Source organism: Arachis ipaensis, chromosome B10 (assembly GCF_059453495.1).
Source record: "Arachis ipaensis isolate K30076 ecotype BB chromosome B10, ASM5945349v1, whole genome shotgun sequence".
NCBI lineage: Eukaryota > Viridiplantae > Streptophyta > Magnoliopsida > Fabales > Fabaceae > Arachis > Arachis ipaensis.
The window spans coordinates 70,833,623-70,853,111 of NC_142435.1; the positions used below are offsets into that span (position 1 = coordinate 70,833,623).

The 19,489-nt window shown below is 39.1% G+C and overlaps 1 non-coding gene across 1 annotated transcript; it reads right to left on the minus strand.

Moving 5' to 3' along the window:
- Positions 1-12,242: 12,242 nt before the first annotated feature.
- LOC148580359 (small nucleolar RNA R71) lies at positions 12,243-12,350 on the minus strand. Its single transcript, XR_015895190.1, has one exon. It is a non-coding gene; the product is annotated as a small nucleolar RNA R71 (small nucleolar RNA).
- Positions 12,351-19,489: the final 7,139 nt, after the last annotated feature.

A 19,489-nucleotide genomic window follows, 5' to 3' on the forward strand; every position in this document is an offset into this window, starting at 1 on the left:
AAACCAGCTAATAGTGCTTCATATTCCGTTTGGTTGTTGGAGGCCGGGAACCCGAACTTGAGGGAAAGCTCAACTTGGGTTCCTTGGTTGCTTTCTATTATCATGCCTGCGCCGCTTCCAGTTTTATTTGAGGAACCGTCCACGTAGAGATTCTATTCTGCGGGAGTTTCCGGGGTATCTGTGAATTCTGCGATGAAGTCGGCCAGATACTGTGACTTGATGGCCGACCGAGCTTCATATTGGAGGTCGAACTCCGATAACTCGACTGCCCATTGTAGAATTCTGCCTGCTAAATCTGTTTTTTGCAGTATTCCTTTTATGGGCTAGTTAGTTCTAACCTTAATGGTATGAGTCTAAAAATACGGGCGGAGTCGTCGAGATGTTAGGATGAGAGTATAGGCAAATTTTTCTATTTTCTGGTAGTTCAGCTCGGATCCCTGTAGTGCTTTGCTAATGAAGTAGACGGGTTGTTGCCCATTTTCGTCTTCTCTGACTAGTGCTGAGGCTATCGCCCGGCTTCCTACTGCGAGATATAATATAAGTGGTTCTCCTTCTTGTGGTCGAGATAGGATAGGTGGCCGTCCTAAGAACTCCTTGAAGTCTTGGAAAGCTTGTTCGCATTCTGTCGTCCATTCGAACTATTTTCCCTTTCTTAAAGTAGCATAGAAGGAGAGAGATCTTATCGTAGCTTCTGCTAAAAATCGGGATAGGGCGGCCAGTCTCCCGTTGAGTTGCTGTACCTCTTTGACACAGGTTGGGCTCTTCATGTTGAGTATAGCTTGACATTTGTCTGGATTCGCTTCAATTCCCCTTTGCGTGAGCATGAAACCCAAGAATTTGCCTACTTCAACTGCGAAAGTGCATTTTGCAGGGTTGAGTCGCATGTCATGCTTCCTTATAATGTTGAATACTTGGGACAGGTCGGACAATAATGTATTTTCGTTCTGTGTTTTTATCAACATGTCGTCCACATAGACTTCCATGATTTTCCCAATGTGATCTGAGAAGACTTTATTCATTAGCCTTTGATAAGTAGCTCCCGCGTTCTTAAGACCGAAAGGCATCACGATGTAGCAGTAGTTCGCCTTTGGTGTTAAGAACGATGTTTTTTCTTGATCTGGTGGATACATGGGGATTTGGTTATATCCCGAATAGGCGTCCATAAACGAGAGGTACCTATATCCAGAGGAAGCATCTACCAGAGCGTCAATACTTGGGAGTGGATATGGATCTTTTGGGCAGGCTTTGTTGAGATCGGTGTAATCGGTACACATGCGCCACTTTCCGTTTGACTTTTTCACCAAAACGACGTTGGCTAGCCATAGTGGATATTTGACTTCTCTTATGAATCCTGCCTCCAATAATGCTTATACTTGTTCTTCCACAGCTCGGGATCGTTCTGGTCCGAGTTTTCTTCGTTTCTGCTGCACTGGCCGAGATCCTGGATAGACCGCTAACTTGTGGCACATTAACTTAGGGTCTATTCCTGGCATGTCTGCGGCTTTCCATGCGAAGAGGTCGACATTATCTCGCAAGAATTGTATCAGTGATTCTTTTGAGTCTCCTCTTAGGACCGTGCCGATATTAGTCGTTTTATCCGAGGTGTCTCCAATCTGAACCTTCTCTATCTCGCCTTCTGGGCGCAGACGGAGTTCTTCTCGACGCTGAGCTCCACCAAGCTCAATTGTATGAAACTCTTCTCCTCTGCCTTTGAGGTTTAAGCTCTCGTTATAGCAGCGACGTGCCATCTTTTGATCTGCTTTTACCGTGGCTATCCCCTCTGTAGTTGGGAATTTCATGCATAAATGTGGAGTTGAGACTATTGCTCCGAGTTGATTGAGTGTTGTCCGTCCTATGAGAGCATTGTAGGCTGAACTTATGTCGACCACAATGTAGTCTATTTTGAGGGTCCTAGATTGGTTCCCCTTTCCAAAAGTAGTGTGTAGCGATACGTATCCCAACGGTTGTATCGGAGTGTCTCCTAGTCCAAACAGATTGTTCGGGTATGCTCTTAGTTCCCTTTCGTCTAAGCCGAGTTTGTCGAAGGCTGTTTTGAATAAGATGTCGGCAGAACTCCCTTGGTCTACTAATGTGCGGTGTAAATTGGCATTTGCCAGTATAATTGTGATGACCATGGGGTCGTCGTGTCCGGGGATGATGCCGGATGCGTCTTCTTTAGTGAATGTTATCGCCGGGATGTCGGGTGCGTCCTCCTTTCCCTGAACGTGGTATACTTCTTTAAGGTATCTCTTTCGGGATGATTTGGAGATCCCGCCTCCTGCGAATCCGCCATGTATCATGTGGACGTGTCTTTCTGGTGTCCGAGGTGACCGTTCAGTTCGTCCATCATCTTCGTCTCTCCGTCTTTTTCTTTGGTCATCATCCTGGGTGGCCAGAAATCGATCTAATTTTCCTTCTCTTACTAATTTTTCTATGATGTTTTTCAGATCGAAACATTCGTTGGTAGAGTGTCCCCAAATTCGATGGTAGTCACAATACTCCTTCCGATTTCCTCCTCCCCTTTTGCCTTTGAGTGATCGCGCTAGGGGGATTTTCTCAGTATGGCAAACTTCTTTGTATATGTCGACTAGGGATACTTTGAGAGGGGTGTAGTTGTGGTACTTTTTGATTTTCTCACCCTGTCGATCTTCTTTCCTTTTGGAGTCCTTGTCTTTGTCTCGGTAGGAGGCTCCAGATTTTGAGGTTTCTCCCAACCGAGCGTTCTCTTCCATGTTGATGTATTTTTCTGCTCGCTCCTGTACTTCGTCTAAGGAGGTGGGATACTTTTTTGATATGGACTGGATGAAAGGTCCTTCTCGTAAGCCGTTGATAATCCCCATGATGGCGGCCTCTGTTGGTAAACTTTGTATGTCCATGCATGTTTTGTTGAATCTTTTCATGTAGTTGCGGAGGCTTTCCCGATCTCCTTGCTTGATCCCTAGTAAGCTGGGTGCGTGCTTGGCCTTATCCTTCTGGATGGAGAATCTGGCCAAGAACTTTTTGGCTAGATCGTCGAAGTTTGAGATGGACCTCGGAGGTAAGTTGTCGAACCATCTGATTGCCGTTTTTGTGAGAGTTATTGGAAAGGCTTTGCAACGAACGGCATCCGAGGCATCGGTAAGGTAAGATGATGGTTGGGATCTGTAGTGCCATCGTACAAAACCATATCCGGAAGCTTGAAGTCCTTTGGAATTTTGGTCTTCATGATTTCCCTGGTGAATGGGTCCTGTTCTTTGCGTGGTTTTTCTTCAGGAGTGGTCCGAGGAGCTTTTGTTTTGAGGTCGGCTTCTAATTGCTGTAGTTTTTCTTCTAGTTCTCGACGTCGCCGTACTTCTCTTTGTAGATCTTTTCTGATCTCTCGTTGTTGCTGGGTTTCTTTCTCTAGCTGCTTCAAACGATCTTGGAGTGCTTCCATGGCTCCCGGATTTGGTGAGTTTTTGTCTCCGTTGGATTCCGGGGTATCCTTTAGCGTAGTGTCCGCGTTCTTGTGTGGCGTTCTGTTCTCCAGATCTGAATCGTGGTCGTTGTCATGGCCGTCCACCATGGTTTTGGGATGACTTCCAGGTTCCCCGGCAACAGCGCCAATGTTCCGAGGGTTACCTGAAACTGGAGGTCGATCTCGGATGAGATCTTCTGTACTGGTCGGAGATGACATGTCCGGCTGGCTGATGACGGCCGGAGCTGTTGGGTCCGACTCGTTGGATTTGCTGCACTGCTGATCGTTGGCCACCGGAGGGTGGGGGGTACCTGCAAGAGACTCCGATGCTTAAGTTAGCACGGGTATTAAGCAGGTTTTTATGTAGAATCAGAGTATGAGTTATACCTGGGTGCTCTAGTGTATTTATAGTAGAAAAACAAAATATGAATCCCAAGTTGAATCCTTAGTTAGCTTAAGATAGGTATTGTGTATAATTTAAGTGTGGGAAAGTTTTTGGGAACATGGATGATAGAAACAAGGTAGAAATTTAAAAAGAGTAAGTTGTTTCAAAAACAGATTTGGGAAGCATGCTCATTTGAAAGCAAAATAATTGAATTACCATGTGCAATAAAAAAAAACAAAAAAAAGTTTTTAGTATTTAAATAAAAGGGGATACAAAAATTCCCCAATTGCAAAAATAAAAAGAATCAATGCACATGGGACAAAATTAAAACTTAATGCATGAGCCTGCAATACAAAATGGAAAAATTTGGGCAAATAGGTTAAAAAAAACTTTTGATTTATAAAGTATGTATGTTAGGTGAGATCTTAGACTAATCAAGGATTCACTTATTAGCTTACTTAGCCTTATACATATACCCTTACCTTTACCTTGGCCCCATTACAACCTTGGAAAAGACCTCATGATTTTTGTATGTCTGTATTCTATAATTGTTGATTGGTTAGATGAAGAACAAAGTTATAGAAAGTAAGGATAGAAAAAGAATAGAGTGATTAACCCAATAAACACTGAGTGACTAGAGAGTAAACACAAAATCCAGTGAGGGTTCAATAGCTCATCACCATATATCTCTGCTTAACTGTTAATTGTCTTGCAAGTTTGTGAAATATTTTTACCCATCTCAATTGTAAAAATGCTTTAACATTATCTAGGGTCTGGCTATGCATATATGATTCCTTGAGGATATGAATTAATTTGACTATATGTAAGCTTTATATACATGTGAATAACAATTAGAATTGCATGATTCATTTAGGTAGTTTGCATTTAGGATAGAATGCATTGCATAAGATTCCATCACTTTAACCTTACCTTATTCTTCATCTTGGATTTAGCATGAGGACATGTTATTGTTTAAGTGTGGGGAGGTTGATAAACCCATATTTTATGATGTATTTTGTGCTCAATTTAGGTGATTTATTCAATCCTTCACTCACTTATTCATGTAAATTGCATGGTTTTACTTTCCCTTCCTTATTATGTAATATATGTGAAAAACATGTTTCCTATGCTTTAAAAATAATTATTTTAATTACCTTTTATTACCATTCGATGCGGTGATTTGTGTGTTGAGTATTTTCAGATCTCCTAAGGCAGGAATGATTTAAAGGATGGAAAGGAAACGTACAAAAATGGAAGGAAAGCACAAAATGGAGTTTTTGAAGAAATTGGCAGCGACGCGAACGCATGGACGACGTGGCCGCATGCCCAGCGCGAAAAGGCAGCGACGCGAACGCATGGACGATGCGGTCGCATGCCCAGTGCAAAAAGGCAGCGACGCGAACGCGTGACTGACGCGGACGCGCGCCTTGAGCAGAACGTAGATGATGCGTATGCGTGACCGAAGCGAACGCGTGACAAGGAAAACTCTCAGATGACGCGACCGCGTGACCCACTTATTGTGGGAGAATGCATCCATTCGGAGGGGAGCTCTCCAATTATTCACTTTTCATGATTTAGATGTAGTTTTCAGAGGGAGAGGTTCTCTCCTCTCTCTTAGGTTTTAGGATTAGGATTTCTTATTATTTCAATTTAGGATTTCAACTCTCTATCAGGTTCAACATTCCTTTTACTTTATATTTCTCTTTTGCTTTCAGATATTTTAAAGCTTTCCTTTAATTACTTATGTTGCCAAATTGGCTTATGAACCCTTTATGTTTAGATTGATTTTCTCTTATTAATGCAATTGAGGTATTTCAGATTTATAATTCTTATTTAGCTTTTCATATCCTTGGCTTTAATTGATTAACTGGAAACTCTTGAGTTATTGAAATTATCGTGATTGATGGTTATGGTTGCTAATTGACTTGAATTCCACTAACTCTAGTCTTTCTTTAGGAGTTGGCTAGGACTTGGGGAATCTAACAAATTAGTTCACTTGACTTTCCTTGCTTTAGTAAAGGTTAACTAAGTGGGATTAACCTCCATTCTCATAAGAATAACTGGGATAGGACTTCCGAATTTTCACACCTTGCCAAGAGTTTATTTTATAGTTATTTATTTATTTTACTTGTCATTTAAATTACTCGTTCCTTACTCTCAAAACCCCCAATTTACAAAACTCATAACCAATAATAAGAACATACCTCCCTGCAGTTCCTTGAGAAGATGACCCGAGGTTTAAATACTTCGGTTATCAATTTATTAAGGGGTTTGTTACTTGTGACAACCAAAACGTTTGTGAGAAAGGACTTTTGTTAGTTTAGAAACTATACTTGTAACGGGAATTTATTCTGAATTCTAGACCACGAAAAAGTTCTCTCTTCACCATGCTATTGGTGCAGTATTAGGACAGAGGCATGACAAGCTTCTGCATGTCATTTACTATGCTAGCCATGTTTTAAATGATGCGCAAAAAAATTACACAACCACAGAAAAGGAATTGCTTGCAGTGGTTTATGCCATTGACAAGTTTAGATCTTACTTAGTAGGATCAAAAGTGATTGTGTACACTGACCATGCTGCTCTAAAATATCTCCTCACAAAGCAGGATTCAAAACCAAGACTCATAAGATGGGTGTTGCTTCTGCAAGAGTTTGATATAGAAATAAGAGATAGAAAAGGGACAGAGAATCAAGTAGCTGATCACCTGTCCCGGATAGAACTAGTAGCAGGAGCGTCCCTCCCTCCTACTGAGATCTCTGAAACCTTTTCGGATGAGTAATTGTTTGCTATTCAGGAAGCTCCGTGGTTTGCAGACATTGCAAACTATAAGGCTCAGTAATGTCAAGCTATTGACAGTAAAGAAGCGCTTATTGGGAGGCAACCTAATCTTATTTATCTATGTTAATTACCTTTTCATTTTATTTTCCATTATTATTTTATGTTTTCTTTAGGTTGATAATCATGTGGAGTCATAAAAACAGCTGTAGAATTAAAGCAGAATCAAAAACAACATCAAAAATAGCACACCCTGGAGGAAAGACTTACTGGCATTTTAACGCCAGAAAGAAGTAACAAGCTGGCGTTTAACGCGAGAAAGAAGCAACAAGCTGGCGTTTAACGCGAGAAAGAAGCAACAAGCTGGCGTTTAACGCCAGAACAGAGCACCAAGTTGGCGTTAAACGCCAGAAATAGGCTGCAACCTGGCGTTTAACGCCAGAATTACACTCTAAGGGCGTTTTGCACGCCTAAATGGAGCAGGGATGAGAAGTCCTTGACCCCTCAGGATCTGTAGACCCCACAGGATGCCCACCAACCTCAACTCATTCTCTCTCCCCCAGGATCCCCACCTGCTTCACCATTCAAATTCAAACCATTCACACACCTCCATCTCCTCCATTTCTCCTTCTACTCCCTTCTATCTTCTTTTGCTCGAGGATGAGCAAACCTTTTAAGTTTGGTGTGGAAAAAAGCGTGGCTTTTTATTTTTCTATAACCATTTATGGCACCAAGACCGGAGAAACCTCTAAAAAGAGGAAAAGGAAGGCAGTTGCTTCCACCCCCGAGTCATGAGAGATGGAGAGGTTCATCTCAAGGGTCCATAGTTCAGTGGTAGAGCATTTGACTGCAGATCAAAGAGCCATGAGGGAGGAGCAACAAAGGCAAGGAAGAGATATAGAAGAGCTCAAGAGAACCATTAGTTCTTCAAGAGGAAGAAGACGCCACCCTCACTAAGGTGGACCCGTTCCTTAATCTCCTTGTCTATTTGTTTTTCTGTTTTTCGATTTATATGCTTTATGTTTTATCTATGTTTGTGTCTTTATTACATGATCATTAGTGTCTAGTATCTATGTCTTAAAGATATGAATGTCCTATGAATCCATCACCTTTCTTAAATGAAAAATGTTTTCTAAAAAAGAAAAAGAAGTACATGAATTTCGAATTTTAAAATAGTTTAATTATTTTGATGTGGTGGCAATACTTTTTGTTTGCTGAATGAATGCTTGAACAGTGCATATTTTTGAATTTGTTGTTTATGAATGTTAAAATTGTTGGCTCTTGAAAGAATAATGAAAAAGGAGAAATGTTATTGATAATCTGAAAAATCATAAAAATGATTCTTGAAGCAAGAAAAAGCAGTGAATAGAAAGCTTGCAAAAAAAAGGGGCGAAAAAATTAAGAAAAAGAAAGAAAAAGAAAAAAGCAAGCAGAAAAAGCTAATAACCCTTTAAATCAGAAGGCAAGGGTAAAATAAAAAGGATCCAAGGCTTTGAGCATCAGTGGATAGGAGGGCTGATGAGCGGATAATTTATACGGTTTTTGGCATTATTTTTACATAGTTTTTAGTATGATTTAATTAGTTTTTAGTATATTTTTATTAGTTTTTAAATAAAAATCACATTTCTGGACTTTACTATGAGTTTTTGTATTTTTCTGTGATTTCAGGTAATTTCTGGCTGAAATTGAGGGACTTGAGCAAAAATCAGATTCAGAGGCTGAAGAAGGATTGCAGATGTTGTTGGATTCTGACCTTCTTGCACTCAAAGTGGATTTTCTGGAGCTACAAGAGTCCAAATGGCGCCCTCTCAATTGCGTTGGAAAGTAGACATCCAGGGCTTTCCAGCAATATATAATATTCCATACTTTTCCCGAGTTTAGATGACGTAAACTGGCGTTCAACGCCAGCTTTCTGCCCTATTCTGGCGTTAAATGCCAAAAACAGGTTGCAAAGCAGAGTTAAACGCCAGAAACAAGTTACAAACTGGCGTTTAACTCCAAGGAAGACCTCTACACATGAAAGCTTTAATGCTCAGCCCAAGCACACACCAAGTGGGCCCGGGAGTGGATTTCTACATCATTTACTTATTTCTGTAACCCTAGTAACTAGTTTAGTATAAATAGAACTTTTTACTATCGTGTTAAGAATCTTTTGATCATTTTTGTGACTATCCTTGTATCACTTTTGATCTCTTGATCACGTTTAGGGGACTGGCCATTTGGCCATGCCTGGACCTTGTTCTTATGTATTTTCGACGGTAGAGTTTCTACACACCATAGATTAAGGTGTGGAGCTCTGCTGTTCCTCATGAATTAATGCAAAGTACTATTATTTTTCTATTCAATTTAAGCTTATTTCTTCTCTAAGATATTCATTCGCACACAAGAACATGATGAATGTGATGATTATGTGACACTCATCATCATTCTCACTTATGAACGCGTGTCTGACAAACACTTCCGTTCTACATGCAAACAAGCTTGAATGCATATCTCTTAGCCTCCTGATCTACGATCAGAGTCTTCGTGATATAAGATAGAATTATTGGCGGCTATTCTTGAGATCCGGAAAGTCTAAACCTTGTCTGTGGTATTCCAAGTAGGATCTGGGAAGGGATGGCTGTGACGAGCTTCAAACTCACGAGTGCTGGGTGTAGTGACAGACGCAAAAGGATTACTGAATCCTATTCTAGCATGATCGAGAACCGACAGATGATTAGCCGTGTGGTGACAGCGCATTTGGACCATTTTCACTGAGAGGACGGGATGTAGCCATTGACAACGGTGATGCCCAACATACAGCTTGCCATAGAAAGGAGTATGAAGGATTGGATGAAGGTAGTAGGAAAGCAGAGATTCAGAAGGAACTAAGCATCTCCATACGCTTATCTGAAATTCTCACCAATGAATTACATAAGTATCTCTATCTTTATTTTATGTTTTATTTATCTTTTAATTATTAAAACTCTATAAGCATTTGAATCCGCCTGATTGAGTTTTACAAGGTGACCATAGCTTGCTTCAAGCCGACAATCTCCGTGGGATCGACCCCTTACTCACGTAAGGTTTATTACTTGGACGACCCAGTGCACTTGCTGGTTAGTTGTGCGAAGTTGTGAAAAAGAACTAAGATTATGAACATGCGTATTAAGTTTTTGGCGCCGTTACCAAGGAATGAACAATCACGATTTCGTGCACCAAGTTTTTGGCGCCGTTGCCGGGGATTGTTCGAGTTTGGACAACTGACGGTTCATCTTGTTGCTCAGATTAGGTAATTTTATTTTAATGTTAAGTTTTTGTTTTTATTCCTTTTATTTTCGAAAAATTTTCAAAAAAATAAAAAAATAAAAAATAAAAAATAAAAAAATAAAATAAATTATTCTATGGCTTTAGAATTTTTAAGAATCAATTCTAGAGTTCAAAATGACATGTTGAAGCCTGGCTGGCTGTAAAGCCATGTCTAAATTCTTTTGGACTGAGGCTTCCTCTTCACATGCTTGAACTATGTATGCTGAAGCTTGGCTGGCCATTGGCCATGTCTAGTGTTTTGGACCGGAGCTTTCACTGAAAGCTTGGCTGGCTAGTAAGCCATGTCTAATTCCTGGACTGGAGCTTTAGACTAACATTGCATGATTCCTGGAATTCTCATTAGAAATTTTGAAATCCTTATTTTTCTTTTTTTTCAATTAATTTTCGAAAAATTACAAAAAAAATTTAATAAAATCATAAAAACCAAAAAAATTTGATGTTTCTTGTTTGAGTCTTGTGTCAATTTTTAAGTTTGGTGTCAATTGCATCTTTTTAATTTCATTAAAATTTTCGAAAACTCATGCATTTGTTCTTCATAATCTTCAAGTTGTTCTTGATGATTTTCCTTTTTTGATCTTTGCATTTTCATGTTTTGTGTCTTTTCTTGTTTTTCATATGCATTCTTGAATTATTAATGTCTAGAGAATAAAAATTTTTAAGTTTAGTGTCTTGCATGTTTTTCTTTTCTTAAAAATTTTCAAAAATATGTTCTTGATGTTCATCTTGACATTCAAAGTGTTCTTGGTGTTCATCTTGACATTCAAAGTGTTCTTGCACGCATTAGTTGTTTTGATTCATAATTTTCATGTTTTGTGTCATTTTTATGTTTTTCTCTTTCTTCATTAAAAATTCAAAAAAAAATATATCTTTCCCTTATTCTCTCATAAATTTTCGAAAATTTGGTTTGATTTAGTGAAAAAGTTTTTAAATTTAATTGTTTCTTATGAGTCAAGTCAAATTTTCAATTTAAAAATTCTATCTTTTTCAAATCTTTTTCAAAAATCAAATCTTTTTCATTTAATTTTACATATTTTCGAATTTTTTTTTAAAAAAAAATTTGAATTTCAAAATTCTTTTCTTATTTTTATTTCATATTTCCAAAATTAATGCTAACAATTAATGTGATTGATTCAAAAATTTTAAGTTTGTTACTTGCCTAGTAAGAAAGGTTCAATCTTTAAATTTTAAAATCATATATTTTTGTTTCTTGTTAGTCAAGTAATCAACTTTAATTTTCAAAATCAAATCTTTTTAAATTTCTTTTTCAAGTTTTTTTTCAAAATAAATTTCAATCACATCTTTTTCAAAATCAATTTCAAAATCTTTTCCAACTTCTTATCTTTTCAAAATTGATTTTCAAATCTTTTTCAATTAATCTTATCTTGTTTGATTCTTATCTTTTTCAAAACTACCTAACTAATTCTCTCTCTCTAATTTTCGAAAATCACTAACCCCCTTTTCAAAATTCCTTTTTAATTAACTAATTGTTTTAAATTTTTTAATTTCATTTGTCTTTTTAAAATTTTTGAATTTTAACTTTAATTTTAAATTAAAAACAAAAATATTTTTCTTTTATTTTATTTTCGAATTCTTCCATCTCTCATCGCCTTCTAATTATTTATTTTTTTACTAACACTTCTCTTCTACTCAAAAATTCGAACCAACTCTTCTCCTGTGTGTTCGAATTCTTATCTTTTCTTTCTTCCATCCTTCTCTTATTATACTCATATAAGGAATATCTATACTGTGATATAGAGGATTCCATATTTTCTTTTTTGTTCTCTTCTTTTTTGTATGAGCAGGTACAAGGATAAGAACATTCTTGTTGAAGCTGATCCTGAACCTGAAAGGACTCTGAAGAGGAAGCTAAGGGAAGCTAAAGCACAACTCTCTGGAGAAAATCTGACAGAAGTTTTCGAAAAAGAAGGAGACATGGCCGAAAATAATAACAATGGTGGAGATGCAAGGAAGATGCTTGGTGACTTTACTGCACCAAATTCCAACTTGCATGGAAGAAGCATCTCAATCCCTGCTATTGGAGCAAACAATTTTGAGCTAAAGCCTCAATTAGTTTTTCTGATGCAACAGAATTGCAAGTTTCATGGACTTCCATCAGAAGATCCTTTTCAGTTCTTAACTGAATTCTTGCAGATCTGTGATACTGTTAAGACCAATGGGGTTGATCCCGAGGTCTACAGGCTTATGCTTTTCCCGTTTGCTATAAGAGACAGAGCTAGAATATGGTTGGACTCTCAACCTAAAGATAGCCTGAACTCTTGGGATAAGCTGGGCACGGCTTTCTTAGCCAAGTTCTTTCCTCTTCAAAAGCTTAGCAAGCTTAGAGTGGATGTTCAAACCTTCAAACAGAAAGAAGGTGAATCCCTCTATGAAGCTTGGGAGAGATACAAGCAACTGACCAAAAAGTGTCCTTCTGACATGCTTTCAGAATGGACCATCCTTGATATATTCTATGACGGTCTGTCTGAATTATCTAAGATGTCATTGGACCATTCTGCAGGTGGATCCATTCACCTAAAGAAAATGCCTGCAGAAGCTCAGGAACTCATTGACATGGTTGCAAATAACCAGTTCATGTACACTTCTGAAATGAATCCTGTGAGTAATGGGACACCTCAGAGAAAGGAAGTTATTGAAATTGATACTCTGAATGCCATATTGGCTCAGAATAAAATATTAACTCAGCAAGTCAATATGATTTCTCAGAGTCTGAATGGATTGCAAGCTGCATCTAATAGTACTAAGGAAGCATCTTCTGAAGAAGAAGCTTATGATCCTGAAAACCCTGCCATAGCAGAGGTGAATTACATGGGTGAAGCCTATGGAAACACCTATAATCCCTCCTGGAGAAATCATCCAAATTTCTCATGGAAGGATCAACAAAAGCCTCAACAAGGCTTTAATAATGGTGGAAGAAACAGGTTTAGCAATAGCAAGCCTTTTCCATCACCCACTCAGCAACAGACAGAGAATTCTGAGCAGAATCTATCTAGCTTAGCAAATATAGTCTCTGATCTATCTAAGGCCACTCTAAGTTTCATGAATGAAACAAGATCCTCCATTAGAAATTTGGAGGCACAAGTGGGCCAGCTGAGTAAAAGAGTCACTGAAACTCCTCCTAGTACTCTCCCAAGCAATATAGAAGAGAATCCAAAAAGAGAGTGCAAGGCCATTACCTTACTTGGTTTGGCCGAACCCAGAGAGGAGGAGAAGGACGTGAATCCTAGTGAGGAAGACCTCCTGGGACGTTCACTGACCAATAAGGAGTTTCCCTTTGAGGAACCAAAGGAATCTGAGGCTCATCTAGAGAACATAGAGATTCTATTGAACCTCCTTTTACCATTCATGAGCTCTGATGACTATTCTTTCTCTGAAGAGGATGAAGACATCAGTGAAGAGCAGGTTGCTAAATATCTAGGAGCCATCATGAAGTTGAATGCCAGTTTATTTGGTAATGATACTTGGGAGGATGAATCCCCCTTGTTCACCAATGAACTTAGTGCATTGATAAGGCAGACATTGCCTCAGAAGAAACCGAATCCCGAAAAGTTCTTCATACCTTGTACCATAGGCACCATGACCTTTGAGAAGGTTCTGTGTGACCTTAGGTCAGGGATAAACCTCATGCCACTCTCTGTAATGGAGAAACTGGGAATCTTTGATGTACAAGCTGCAAGAATCTCACTAGAGATGGCAGACAAATCAATGAAATAGGCTTATGGATTAGTAGAGGACTTGTTAGTAAAGGTTGAAGGCCTTTACATCCCTGCTGATTTTATAATCCTAGACACTGGGAAGGATGAGGATGAATCTATCATCCTTGGAAGACTCTTCCTAGCCACAGCAAAAGCTGTGATTGATGTAGACAGAGAAGAGTTGGTCCTTCAACTAAATGAGGACAACCTTGTGTTTAAAACTCAAGGATCTCCTTCTGTAACCATGAAGAGGAAGCATGAAAAGCTTCTCTCACTGCAGAGTCAACCAAAGCCCCCACAGTCAAACTCTAAGTTTGGTGTTGGGAGGCCACAACTAAACTCTAAGTTTGGTGTTGAACCCCCATATTCAAACTCTAAGTTTGGTGTTGGGAGGTCCCAACAATGCTCTGAACATCTGTGAGGCTCCATGAGGGCTCACTGTCAAGCTATTGACTTTAAAGAAGCGCTTGTTGGGAGGCAACCCAATGTTAATTAATTATATCTATTTATTTTCCATTGCTATTCTATGTTTTCCTTAGGTTGATGATCATGTGAAGTCACAAAAACAACTGAAAAATCAAAAACAGAATGAAAAACAGCATTAAAAACAGCTCACCCTGGAGGAAGAGCTTACTGGCGTTTAAACGCCAGTAAGAAGCATCAAACTGGCGTTTAACGCAAGAAAAAAGCATCAAGCTGGCGTTAAGTGCCAGAAACAAGCACCAAACTGGCGTTTAACGCCAGAACAGAGCATGAAATTAGCGTTAAACGCCAGAAAAAAGCAGCAAGCTGGCGTTTAATGCCAGACATGCATTCTAAGGGCGTTTTGCATGCCTAATTGGAGCAGGAATGCTAAGTCCTTGACTCCACAGGATCTGTGGACCCCACAGGATCCCCACCTACCCCACCTCTTCTTCTCTCCTCTTTACACCTTTTCATAACTCTCTTCCCCAAATACCCTTCACCGATCACCTCCATACCTCTTCCCCAAATACCCTTAACCACTCACATCCATCTACTCTTCCCCATAAACCCCACCTACCTCCAAAATTCAAATTCTTTTCCCTCCCAAACCCAACCCTAATGGCCGAAACCTACCCTCCCCCCACCCCTATATAAACCCCTCAACACTACTCCATTTTCACACATTACAACCACCACTCCTCCCCCTTGGCCGAATTCACCTTCTCCCTCCATCTCCTTAATTTTCTTCTTCTTCTACTACTTCCTTTCTTCTTTTGCTCAGGGACGAGCAAACCTTTTAAGTTTGGTGTGGTAAAAGCATTGCTTTTTGTTTTTTCATAACCATTAATGGCACCTAAGGCCAGAGAAACCTCAAGAAAGATGAAAGGGAATGCAATTGCTTCCACCTCTGAGTCATGGGAGATGGAGAGATTCATCTCAAAGGTCCATCAAGACCACTTCTATGAAGTTGTGGCCAAGAAGAAGGTGATCCCTGAGGTCCCTTTTAAGCTCAAAAAGAGCGAGTATCCGGAGATCCGACAAGAGATTAGAAGAAGAGGGTGGGAAGTTCTCTCTAATCCTATTCAACAAGTTGGAATCTTAATAGTTCAAGAGTTCTATGCAAATGCATGGATCACTAGGAACCATGATCAAAGTATGAACCCAAACCCAAAGAACTGGCTTACCATGGTTCGGGAGAAATACTTAGATTTCAGTCTGGAAAATGTAAGGTTGGCGTTCAACTTGCCAATGATGCAAGAAAATGCATGCCCCTACACTAGAAGGGTCAACTTTGATCAAAGGTTGGACCAAGTCCTCATGGACATATGTGTGGAAGGAGCTCAATGAAAAGTTGACTCAAGAGGCAAGCCGGTTCAATTGAGAAGACCGGACCTTAAGCCTGTAGCTAGAGGATGGTTGGAGTTCATCCAACGCTCAATTATTCCTACTAGCAACCGGTCTGAAGTTACTGTAGACCGGGCCATCATGATCCATAGTATCATGATTGGGGAGGAAGTGGAAGTTCATGAGATTATACCTCAAGAACTCTACAAGGTGGCTGACAAGTCCTCCACTTTGGCAAGGTTAGCCTTTCCTCACCTCATTTGCCACCTCTGCAATTCGGCTGGAATTGACATAGAGGGAGACATCCTCATTGAAGAGGACAAGCCCATCACTAAGAAAAGGATGGAGCAAACAAGAGATCATGGACCTCAACAAGAGCATGAGGAAATTCCTCACCATGAAATCCCTGAGATGCCTCAAGGGATGCACTTCCCTCCACAGAACTATTGGGAGCAAATCAACACCTCCCTAGGAGAATTAAGTTCCAACATGGGACAACTAAGGATGGAACACCAAGAGCACTCCATCATTCTCCATGAGATTAGAGAAGATCAAAGAGCTATGAGAGAGGAGCAACAAAGACAAGGAAGAGACATAGAGGAGCTCAAGAGCACCATTGGTTCTTCAAGAAGAGGAAGACGCCACCCTCACTAAGGTGGACCCGTTCCTTAATCTCTTTGTCTATTTATTTTTCTCTGTTTTTTGCTTACTATGCTTTATGTTTATGTTTGTATCTTATTACATGATCATTAGTATTTAAGTGTCTATGTCTTAAAGCTATGGATGTCCTATGAATCCATCACCTTTCTTAAATGAAAAATGCTTTAATTACAAAAGAACAAGATGTACATGAATTTTGAATTCATCCTTGAAATTAGTTTAATTATTTTGATGCAGTGACAATACCTTTTGTTTTCTGAATGAATGCTTGAGCAGTGCATATGTCTTTTGATATTGTTGTTTATGGATGTTAAATATGTTAGCTCTTGAAAGAATGATGAAAAGGAGAAATGTTATTGATAATCTGAAAAATCATAAAATTGATTCTTGAAGCAAGAAAAAGCAGTGAATACAAAAGCTTGCGAAAAAAAAAAGAAAAGAAGAATGGCGAAAAAAAAAAGAGAAACAAAAAGAAAAAGCAAGCAGAAAAAGCCAAAATCTCTTTAAACCAAAAGGAAAGAGCAAAAAGCCAATAGCCCTTAAAACCAAAAGGCAAGGGTAAAAAGGATCCAAGGCTTTGAGCATTAATAGATAGGAGGGCCTAAAGGAATAAAATCCTGGCCTAAGCGGCTAAACCAAGCTGTCCCTAACCATGTGCTTGTGGCGTGAAGGTGTCAAGTGAAAACTTGAGACTGAGTGGTTAAAGTCGAGGTCCAAAGAAAAATGAAGAGTGTGCTTAAGAATCCTGGACACCTCTAATTGGGGACTCTAGCAAAGCTGAGACACAATCTGAAAAGGTTCACCCAGTTATGTGTCTGTGGCATTTATGTATCCGGTGGTAATACTGGAAAACAAAGTGCTTAGGGCCACGGCCAAGACTCATAAAGTAGCTGTGTTCAAGAATCAAAATTCTAAACTAGGAGAATCAATAACACTATCTGAATTCTGAGTTCCTATAGATGCCAATCATTCTGAACTTCAAGGGATAAAGTGAGATGCCAAAACTGTTCAGAGGCAAAAAGCTACTAGTCCCGCTCATCTAATTGGAGCTAAGTTTCATTGATATTTTGGAATTTATAGTATATTCTCTTCTTTTTATCCTATTTGATTTTCAGTTGCTTGGGGACAAGCAACAATTTAAGTTTGGTGTTGTGATGAGCAGATAATTTATACGCTTTTTGGCATTATTTTTACATAGTTTTAGTATATTTTTATTAGTTTTTAAATAAAAATCACATTTTTAGATTTTACTATGAGTTTGTATGTTTTTCTGTGATTTCAGGTAATTTCTGGCTAAAATTGAGGGCTTGAGAAAAAATCAGATTCAGAGGCTAAAGAAGGACTGCAGATGCTGTTGGATTCTGACCTCCCTTCACTCAAAGTGGATATTCTGTAGCTACATGAGTCCAAATCACACGCTCTCAATTGCGTTGAAAAGTAGACATCCAAGACTTTCCAGAAATATATAATATTCTATACTTTGCCTGAGTTTAGATGACACAAACTGGCGTTCAACACCAGCTTTCTGCCCTATTCTGGCGTTAAACGCCAGAAATAGGTTGCAAAGCAGAGTTAAACGCCAGAAACAAGTTACAAACTGGCGTTTAACTCCAAGGAAGACCTTTACACGTGAAAGCTTCAATGCTCAGCCCAAGCACACACCAAGTGGGCCCGGGAGTGGATTTCTGCATCATTTACTTATTTCTGTAACCTTAGTAACTAGTTTAGTATAAATAGAACTTTTTACTATCGTGTTAAGAATCTTTTGATCATTTTTGAGACTATCCTTGTATCACTTTTGATCTCTTGATCTCGTTTAGGGGGCTGGCCATTCGGCCATGCCTGGACCTTGTTCTTATGTATTTTCGACGGTAGAGTTTCTAAACACCATAGATTAAGGTGTGGAGCTCTGCTGTTCCTCATGAATTAATGCAAAGTACTATTGTTTTTCTATTCAATTCAAGCCTATTTCTTCTCTAAGATATTCATTCGCACACAAGAACATGATAAATGTGATGATTATGTGACGCTCATCATCATTCTCACTTATGAACGCGTGCCTGACAAATACTTCCGTTCTACATGCAAACAAGCTTGAATGCATATCTCTTAGCCTCTTGATCTATGATCAAAGTCTTCGTGGTATAGGCTAGAATTATTGGCGGATATTCTTGAGATCCGAAAAGTCTAAACCTTGTCTGTTGTATTCCGAGTAGGATCTGGGAAGGGATGGCTGTGACGAGCTTCAAACTCGCGAGTGCTGGGCATAGTGACAGACGCAAAAGGATTACTGAATCCTATTCTAGCATGATCGAGAACCGACAGATGATTAGCCGTGCGGTGACAGCGCATTTGGACCATTTTCACTGAGAGGACGTGATGTAGCCATTGACAACGGTGATGCCCAACATACAGCTTGCCATAGAAAGGAGTATGAAGGATTGGATGAAGGCAGTAGGAAAGCAGAGATTCAGAAGGAACTAAGCATCTCCATACGCTTATTTGAAATTCTCACCAATGAATTACATAAGTATCTCTATCTTTATTTTACGTTTTATTTATCTTTTAATTATTAAAACACTATAACCATTTGAATCTGCCTGATTGAGATTTACAAGGTGACCATAGCTTACTTCAAGCCGACAATCTCCGTGGGATCGACCCTTACTCACGTAAGGTTTATTACTTGGATGACCCAGTGCACTTGCTGGTTAGTTGTGCGAAGTTGTGAAAAAGAACTAAGATTTTGAACGTGCGTATTAAGTTTTTGGCACCGTTATCAAGGAATGAACAATCACGATTTCATGCACCAAGGGCCCACAAGAATAAAATCCTGGCCTAAGCGGCTAAACCAAGCTGTCCCTAACCATGTGCGTGTGGCATGAAGGTGTCAAGCGAGAAGCTTGAGACTGAGTGGTTAAAGTGAGATGCCAAATGCTTAGAGTCACGGCCAAGACTCATAAAGTAACTATGTTCAAGAATCAACATACTGAACTAGGAGAATCAATAACACTATCTGAATTCTGAGTTCCTATAGATGCCAATCATTCTGAACTTCAAAGGATAAAGTGAGATGCCAAAACTGTTCAGAAGCAAAAAGCTAATAGCCCCGCTCATCTAATTAAGACTGATCTTCATAGATGTTTTTGGAATTCATTTTATATTCTCTTCTTTTTATCCTACTTTGTTTTTAGTTGCTTGGGGACAAGCAACAATTTAAGTTTGGTGTTGTGATGAGTGGATAATTTATACGCTTTTTGGCATTGTTTTTACATAGTTTTTCGTATGTTTTAGTTAATTTTTAGTATAATTTTATTAGTTTTTATGCAAAAATCACATTTCTGGACTTTACTATGAGTTTGTGTGTTTTTCTGTGATTTCAGGTATTTTCTGGCTAAA